The sequence below is a fragment of the Chenopodium album genome, chromosome 14, assembly GCF_948465745.1.
Source record: "Chenopodium album chromosome 14, dcCheAlbu1.1, whole genome shotgun sequence".
NCBI classification, from domain to species: domain Eukaryota; kingdom Viridiplantae; phylum Streptophyta; class Magnoliopsida; order Caryophyllales; family Amaranthaceae; genus Chenopodium; species Chenopodium album.
This window is the reverse complement of record NC_137847.1, coordinates 32,735,465-32,744,983: the sequence shown is the minus strand read 5'-3', so window position 1 is coordinate 32,744,983 and position 9,519 is coordinate 32,735,465. Positions and strand designations below refer to the sequence as shown.

General features: G+C 39.2%; 3 non-coding genes across 3 annotated transcripts; all 3 read right to left on the bottom strand.

The window, feature by feature from the left end:
• Window positions 1-5,090: 5,090 nt before the first annotated feature.
• LOC145580510 (small nucleolar RNA R71) lies at window positions 5,091-5,197 on the bottom strand. The gene has a single exon (XR_014099535.1). It is a non-coding gene; the product is annotated as a small nucleolar RNA R71 (small nucleolar RNA).
• Window positions 5,198-7,496: 2,299 nt separating this feature from the next.
• On the bottom strand, window positions 7,497-7,603 carry LOC145580509 (small nucleolar RNA R71). Its single transcript, XR_014099534.1, has one exon. It is a non-coding gene; the product is annotated as a small nucleolar RNA R71 (small nucleolar RNA).
• Window positions 7,604-8,699: 1,096 nt separating this feature from the next.
• Window positions 8,700-8,806, bottom strand: LOC145580508 (small nucleolar RNA R71). Its single transcript, XR_014099533.1, has one exon. It is a non-coding gene; the product is annotated as a small nucleolar RNA R71 (small nucleolar RNA).
• Between the last annotated feature and the right edge of the window lie 713 nt (window positions 8,807-9,519).

Genomic DNA, 9,519 nt, shown 5'->3' with positions numbered 1-9,519 from the left:
TAGTGAATTCACCAAACCATGGAAACAAGTTTAACTTGTGGGGTCCCATCCATATGCGCTAACCTTTCCAAAAGTAAGGCATCCGGACTCATAACCATGGACCCTCTTTGACTAACCCTTATCCTAGAGCCATGGTTAGCTTGCAAACTCATTGCATCATATTGTGATTACTTGACTATTTGTGCATTCTTGCTTGTGCATAATCTATGTGTTTACACTAATCGTTTGTTTGACTTGTGTATAAGTCTAAATGAACTAATTAATGACTCTATAGGACTTTGCTTAATTAATTAATATGGTTAATTAAAGCCTAATAAATTGACTAAATCTGACTTAGTACAACTATAGGCTTGTCCTTTTAAGGAAGAACATTGGAAATAGGCCCAGACTGACATTTCAGTAATGACGCAAAGGTCTGACTCTTGTTGTGACATGAAAGTGTCCATCGCGACGCGATAATGTTATCGCGTCGCGATGACCTTGGCATATCGCGATAATTCCGTTGCAAGGTCATCGCGATAGTCCCGTTGCTTCAGCGATGGTTCAGTTTTCTGCCTGAGTCCTCACGCGCGAGTCTAATTAATCAATTTACTAATAACTAAAACTTTCTTTAGTCCATTAATTGTGTCTAGGCACATAGTCCCATGGTCTTACATAAGTGTCAAAGCATTCCACTTTCACTCACTTTTTAAGCACACACTTTGTATATATGTTCACCATGACCATGTGTAGAGAGTCTTGTGTGCGCGTATTTTCCGTCATTTTTAGGGGGTAAGTCGGATATTAATCCTCCTAACATAACCTTGTTTCTTGAACCCCATACATGATTCCCAAAAATATGCACCCTATTTTTTCTTTTGCTTTTTAAACCTAATAAAGTCAAAGTTAATTTAAGTTAAGTCATTAAGTCAAAATGGTTTAATATTTACAGCACTTGGTCAAGAAAAGAAGGGCGACTAATCAAAGACAACATTTTCGTCCAAGTCTTACTTTTTGATAAACCGTTTCGACAAAGAAGAAAGGCTAAGAGGAAAATGACAACTGAAGAAGAAGTTAATAAGCTAAGACAGAACATGGCTAGCTTGACCGAGATGTTCAAAACTCTCGCTCTTCAAGTGAATGACCCTGTGAAACAACAATAGCTCGAGCGAATGGAAGAGAGCTTGAACAAAATCTCAAATGACTACAAGTTCCAAGGAATTAGCTCACAAGGGGTCTTTGTGGACAAGGAACTTCTTCCACAGAAGTTCAATGCCAACGACATCCCTAAGTTCAAGCCAACTGATAACCCTTATTTTAATTTAAGAGCTTTTTAAACAATAATGAACATTAAGGGAATTGATAAGAAAGCTTTCCATTCGTTGTTCTCTTTATCTTTAGAAACCGTTTGTCAACAATGGTTTTTCTCCCGTGATAAGGAGAAAATCTCCTCTTGGGATTCTTTAACACACGCTTTCATTGATAGATACAAATGCAACATTTAAGTTGAAACTGACCATAGGGAACTTGAGATGTTGAAACAAAAAGAGAACAAAGGATTCACTTTGTTTTTCAATAAGTGGAAAGAAACTTTCGCTAAAATGGTTGAGGTTCCTACTGAAAAGGAATCTGTGAGGTTGTTTATCAAGAATCTCTAAGAAAAGTAATTAAACCATCTAAAATACCAAAGTAACTTGAATACTTTCAAGGCCATCTATGACATAGGAATTGATATTGAAGACGACATTGCGAAACAAAAAGCTGCTAGCAACTCTAACAGTGGTTGGAAAGGAAAGAAGAACGACAATCCTTCTTCTTCCAAAACCACCCACTCAAACAATGTTAGCACTGTTAACTTAAAAGAGGTCCTGGCTATGAACAATCAAGGACAAAAGAATTCATTTAGGAGAAACTTCACACCTATTGGCATGAGTTATGATACTGCATTCGATCGTCTTCATGCTAAAGGTCTCATAACTCCTTGATAAGTGACGTTTATGTTACTTTTAGGTTATTTTTATGCTTATTTTTCGGTTTAGTTTCTAAATAATTTCCCTAGTTTTACGCTTTATTTCTCTCTTTTTCGTATTTTCCTTATTCGATCTTTAATTTGAGTATTTTAGTAGTTTTTAATAGTTTTTAGTTTATTTTCATAATTTAATTATAATTCTTACTTTATAATGTTCTTAGTCTAGGTTCTTATTAATAATTTTCTTGTTTTCCTCCTTTTATTTTCTTTTATTTTCAAGTTTGTTTTCTTTATTTTATTTAAGTTCATTTTGCTTTTATTATTTCTTTAATTTTAATATTTTATTTTACTTTAATTTTATCCTTATTTTATTTTAGTTTAGCATTTTACTTCACTTTGTTTTACTTTATTTTTATTTTTATTTTATATGTCGATCTACCCTCGTGCTTGGTTTTGTTTGTAGAAATGTTTGGATCGAGGCTTGGTTAAAATCAAAGTCATATTCGAAAGTCCAAGGTCAAATGTTCTAACAAGCAAAATCGAATTCCTTCACTCCCTTGCCTTATGCAAAGCTGCTGCCAATTTGCTATCCCCTTTATCCTACACTCCACAATCATCTATCCTCCACCATACTAAACCTTCAACATTCCCCTGCTCCGCACTAAACACCAGCTCCCATGCTCTCTATTCCACCTCCAACCAGACTCACAACCACCGCAAAGGTCGCCCAACAGCTGCTATTAGCAGACCGGCCTACACCCAGACCACCTCCAATCACCACTGCCAACAACACCTACGATTTTGACATCCCCTGCTTCTCCCCTGTTCCGCCGTTCCACCGTTTCACTCAAATAGCCCACAGACCGCCACCTCTGCTCCCAGCCACCGTCACCAAATCCACCTCCTATTTACCCCGCATCACCGCAAGCAGAAATCCCTAGCAGCAACCACCGCATCTAAGCTCCCTCACCACCACCGTTACCAAAATCACCATAAATCCCGTACAACAACCACCTCCTATCTCACCACCATTTTCCCCACGCATCCACAGCCACGCATGCCCACAATACCCATCCTCACCGAACTCACAACTCCGCAAACACCATCGCACGCAGCCACCATTTCGCCACAAATTCAGCCCCAATTTTGCAGCTGCAGCTACTTCTTTTTCCGCGGGTGCGACCTCTTCCACCGCGGGCGCGGGGCTCTGTTTTCCAGCCTTGTCCAATTTTCGCTAGATGCCGAGGAGATGCTTAGCCGCGGCCGCTTCATTGTGGGCCCTATCTTTGTTAATTCTCACGTGATTTGCACGTGAATGGAGGTGCTCATTAGTATCAAACGGTCAAGATTTCAAGCTTTATGAAGAGGATGATGATGAGCGGTGATGATTGATGAAGATCATAGCAGCCAAATGAAAGAAAAGGGAATAAGGGGTCTGATTTGGGGTATTTCGTGGGTTTTGGGTTTGACTTTTCTTTTTTTATTTTTTTTTCCTTTTTTCTTTCTTTATTATTTTAGTTTTGTTATTTAATTAATTTGATTAGTTTTATTTATTTTCTTTATTTTTATTAGCTTGTAATATAAATACCCTTTGGGGTTTAATACTTTCTCAACTTGGAATTAGATTAGATTAGTTGAGTCTCTCTAATTTTCTCACTCTTAGGGTTAGATTAGGATTTTCTCCATTGTTGCACCTTGATCTTTTTCAAGCTTTGTCAATTCAAATATTCCATTAGTAATCTCTTCTTCCCTATCTCTTTACTTTAGTTTATTGCTTTCATTTTGTTTACTTATTGTTTTGTTGATTCATTACTTTCTTAATTGTTCTTTCTAGTTTGATTTTCATGTTCAACCTTGTTAATTGTGCTTTCTTTCATTGTTTAGTTTTCATGGTTAGTTTCTCTTCTCTAGGCTAAGATTTTAGCTTAGGGAAGGGGGTGAAAAACATGTATTAATATTGATGATTGATGATGATTTGATTGAGCTCTTGCTATAAATTGATGAATGTATGATTTTTGATGGCTTGAGATTATTAGTAGCACATTGTTTGATATTCCCTAATTTAGATGCACGAGAGTGATCAGAATTAGATTAAGATCACCTTTACTTTCATGATTGCATGAAAATGAATTGTTTAAGTAGAGTTTTATCTATTGTGCGCTCTTAATCTCTCGCTCTGGTTAATGCTTAATTAGATGCATGAAAGTGATCTCGATTAGGCCAAGACCTAATTCATTGATTTGCTTAGACAATGGCATGAGAGTGAGTTGTTTAGGTAGCATTTAGTATTATATGGCATGTACTTCATAATAATCATCGTTGTCCATCTTTGTTTGATCGTGTTTGACACCCCCGTACCCCCTAGCGTTGTTTCCCTTTGGTTTAATCCTTCTTATCTTTCTTTCTTTATTGTTTAGTGTCTTTAATCAAAGAAACCAACAAAAATATACTCTCCATTGACTATTGCATTAGTAAATTTGATGTTTAAACTTGTGTGCTTCCTTTTGGGTTCGACCCTTTACCCTCCACTAACTAGTTTAGTGTAAGTTTAGGTTTATAAATATCAAATTTGATTAGGGTAGTAGACTAACGACCTACTTTACCGTGACCAAATTTTGGCGCCGTTGCCGGGGAAGCGGCTTGTTTAGCATATTTTTGCTATTGTTAGAGTCATTTTATTTGCTTTTCTTTTTGTTTTTCTTGTTTAATCCTACTTGTCATTGCTAATCATGTGCTTAGCTTTGTTGTGTTCAAAGAAAGATATGGCAAGCAAGAGGATAACCTTCGTTTTAGGGAGTTTGGAAATCCGGAAATCTATGAGCTCACGAGTGGTATACTTCTGCCGACCACCGAGACTAATTTCACAATCCATCCACAATATGCTAGGATGGTAAAAATTGAGCAATTTTCCGGAGGTGCAAGTGAAGACCCCATTGAGTATTTGGATCGATTCCTTGAGTTGTGTGCAATGATGCGAACAAATGAAGTGAGCCAAGATTACATTCGTATGCATCTCTTTCGGAAATCTCTCACCGGAAGAGCAAAGAAATGGCTCAAGCTTTTGAAGCCCAACTCTCTCACTACATGGATGGAAGTTGCGAAGGCCTTTCTCAAGAGGTTCATTTCCGATGAGCAAACCGCAAAAATGAGGAGGAAGATAGCTTCCTTTGAGTAAGATCCGGAGAAAACTCTTGGGGAAGCTTGGGAAAGGTTTAAGGATTTGATTAGAGCATGTTCTCATCCTGAATTCAACCATAATTTGCTTATAAGATTCTTTAATGATGGTTTGGAGCCAATGTCAAGGACCAATCTAGATGCGGGTGCCGATGGCCAATTGATTAAGATCCCTCAAATCCAATTTGAAGCAGCAACTGAAGAAGTGGCAACTTGCTATTTTGGGGAAGTCAAAGAAGGTCCCAAGGAAAGCAAGGAGATCTTTATGAGTTGGAGAAAGTCAGCCAACTTAAGCACATAGTTGAGCTCTTGAATGAGGGTCTGTTACAAGTTGAACTCAATTGTTGGTTTGAATTCCTAGGGAAATCGAGCAAATGCCTCTAACAATAGAAAAAAAGGCATAAACCGACTTACATCCAAGCAATCGAAGATGATGAGGCAATTCAAGAAGAAGAAGAGGAGGAAGAGCCTTGGTACACTAACATCCTGAACTATGTCACCAAAGGAGAATACCCACTTCACGCTGACAAAAGAGCAAAACGAGCTCTGAGACTTTTGGCTTCTTAATATGTACTCATCAATGACGAGCTACATAAAAGGGTACCTAAAGGTAAGGCTCTCCTATGTATTGGCAAAAAGGAAGCTCAGAGAGCAATGAGGATAATCCACGAAGCAGCATGTGGAACTCACATGAATGGCAAAATGCTAGTGTTTTGGGTAATTTATACCCAAGCCACGTGGGCCAATCAGATGGCGACACATGTCAGCCTCAGATTTGTCCAAACTAGACCTATCCCCATTTGACACATGGCGTTCCTAGATTTTTTAGGAAAAAAATGGCCTTCAGGGCCTTAATCCCGAGAAAGCCGTAATTCGACGTAGCTCATCAAAATTAGGTCAGAGTGACCTAATCAGGGGCACATTTACCAAGGATCCTATAAATAAGGAGATTCCCATATTTTGGGGGCATTTGGATCGATTCCTTGAGTTGTGTGCAATGATGCGAACAAATGAAGTGAGCCAAGATTACATTCGTATGCATCTCTTTCGGAAATCTCTCACCGGAAGAGCAAAGAAATGGCTCAAGCTTTTGAAGCCCAACTCTCTCACTACATGGATGGAAGTTGCGAAGGCCTTTCCCAAGAGGTTCATTTCCGATGAGCAAACCGCAATAATGAGGAGGAAGATAGCTTCCTTTGAGTAAGATCCGGAGAAAACTCTTGGGGAAGCTTGGGAAAGGTTTAAGGATTTGATTAGAGCATGTTCTCATCCTGAATTCAACCATAATTTGCTTATAAGATTCTTTAATGATGGTTTGGAGCCAATGTCAAGGACCAATCTAGATGCGGGTGCCGATGGCCAATTGATTAAGATCCCTCAAATCCAATTTGAAGCAGCAACTGAAGAAGTGGCAACTTGCTATTTTGGGGAAGTCAAAGAAGGTCCCAAGGAAAGCAAGGAGATCTTTATGAGTTGGAGAAAGTCAGCCAACTTAAGCACATAGTTGAGCTCTTGAATGAGGGTCTGTTACAAGTTGAACTCAATTGTTGGTTTGAATTCCTAGGGAAATCGAGCAAATGCCTCTAACAATAGAAAAAAAGGCATAAACCGACTTACATCCAAGCAATCGAAGATGATGAGGCAATTCAAGAAGAAGAAGAGGAGGAAGAGCCTTGGTACACTAACATCCTGAACTATGTCACCAAAGGAGAATACCCACTTCACGCTGACAAAAGAGCAAAACGAGCTCTGAGACTTTTGGCTTCTTAATATGTACTCATCAATGACGAGCTACATAAAAGGGTACCTAAAGGTAAGGCTCTCCTATGTATTGGCAAAAAGGAAGCTCAGAGAGCAATGAGGATAATCCACGAAGCAGCATGTGGAACTCACATGAATGGCAAAATGCTAGTGTTTTGGGTAATTTATACCCAAGCCACGTGGGCCAATCAGATGGCGACACATGTCAGCCTCAGATTTGTCCAAACTAGACCTATCCCCATTTGACACATGGCGTTCCTAGATTTTTTAGGAAAAAAATGGCCTTCAGGGCCTTAATCCCGAGAAAGCCGTAATTCGACGTAGCTCATCAAAATTAGGTCAGAGTGACCTAATCAGGGGCACATTTACCAAGGATCCTATAAATAAGGAGATTCCCATATTTTGGGGGCATTTGGATCGATTCCTTGAGTTGTGTGCAATGATGCGAACAAATGAAGTGAGCCAAGATTACATTCGTATGCATCTCTTTCGGAAATCTCTCACCGGAAGAGCAAAGAAATGGCTCAAGCTTTTGAAGCCCAACTCTCTCACTACATGGATGGAAGTTGCGAAGGCCTTTCCCAAGAGGTTCATTTCCGATGAGCAAACCGCAAAAATGAGGAGGAAGATAGCTTCCTTTGAGTAAGATCCGGAGAAAACTCTTGGGGAAGCTTGGGAAAGGTTTAAGGATTTGATTAGAGCATGTTCTCATCCTGAATTCAACCATAATTTGCTTATAAGATTCTTTAATGATGGTTTGGAGCCAATGTCAAGGACCAATCTAGATGCGGGTGCCGATGGCCAATTGATTAAGATCCCTCAAATCCAATTTGAAGCAGCAACTGAAGAAGTGGCAACTTGCTATTTTGGGGAAGTCAAAGAAGGTCCCAAGGAAAGCAAGGAGATCTTTATGAGTTGGAGAAAGTCAGCCAACTTAAGCACATAGTTGAGCTCTTGAATGAGGGTCTGTTACAAGTTGAACTCAATTGTTGGTTTGAATTCCTAGGGAAATCGAGCAAATGCCTCTAACAATAGAAAAAAAGGCATAAACCGACTTACATCCAAGCAATCGAAGATGATGAGGCAATTCAAGAAGAAGAAGAGGAGGAAGAGCCTTGGTACACTAACATCCTGAACTATGTCACCAAAGGAGAATACCCACTTCACGCTGACAAAAGAGCAAAACGAGCTCTGAGACTTTTGGCTTCTTAATATGTACTCATCAATGACGAGCTACATAAAAGGGTACCTAAAGGTAAGGCTCTCCTATGTATTGGCAAAAAGGAAGCTCAGAGAGCAATGAGGATAATCCACGAAGCAGCATGTGGAACTCACATGAATGGCAAAATGCTAGTGTTTTGGGTAATTTATACCCAAGCCACGTGGGCCAATCAGATGGCGACACATGTCAGCCTCAGATTTGTCCAAACTAGACCTATCCCCATTTGACACATGGCGTTCCTAGATTTTTTAGGAAAAAAATGGCCTTCAGGGCCTTAATCCCGAGAAAGCCGTAATTCGACGTAGCTCATCAAAATTAGGTCAGAGTGACCTAATCAGGGGCACATTTACCAAGGATCCTATAAATAAGGAGATTCCCATATTTTGGGGGCATTTGGATCGATTCCTTGAGTTGTGTGCAATGATGCGAACAAATGAAGTGAGCCAAGATTACATTCGTATGCATCTCTTTCGGAAATCTCTCACCGGAAGAGCAAAGAAATGGCTCAAGCTTTTGAAGCCCAACTCTCTCACTACATGGATGGAAGTTGCGAAGGCCTTTCTCAAGAGGTTCATTTCCGATGAGCAAACCGCAAAAATGAGGAGGAAGATAGCTTCCTTTGAGTAAGATCCGGAGAAAACTCTTGGGGAAGCTTGGGAAAGGTTTAAGGATTTGATTAGAGCATGTTCTCATCCTGAATTCAACCATAATTTGCTTATAAGATTCTTTAATGATGGTTTGGAGCCAATGTCAAGGACCAATCTAGATGCGGGTGCCGATGGCCAATTGATTAAGATCCCTCAAATCCAATTTGAAGCAGCAACTGAAGAAGTGGCAACTTGCTATTTTGGGGAAGTCAAAGAAGGTCCCAAGGAAAGCAAGGAGATCTTTATGAGTTGGAGAAAGTCAGCCAACTTAAGCACATAGTTGAGCTCTTGAATGAGGGTCTGTTACAAGTTGAACTCAATTGTTGGTTTGAATTCCTAGGGAAATCGAGCAAATGCCTCTAACAATAGAAAAAAGGCATAAACCGACTTACATCCAAGCAATCGAAGATGATGAGGCAATTCAAGAAGAAGAAGAGGAGGAAGAGCCTTGGTACATGATAAGTGTTATTTATGTCGCTATTTTTAGGAGTTTTCTAGTTAGTTTTTCATAGTTTTTCTATCTTTTTACTTGGTTTTAATAACGTTTTACTACATTTGTCATGTTTATGTGTGAAATGTCGTTATTGCTCAATTTCCGCTTTTCTTGCATATTTTGGTGGCTTATGACATTAGATTAAACTTTATTGGTTTACTCTTATGTTTAGGAACACTTGGATAAGTTCATTGCTCAAGATTGAAGAAATATAAAACATAAAAGAACAAGTAATGAAGAAATGTGCACTTGATTTGCAAAGATCATACTTCAA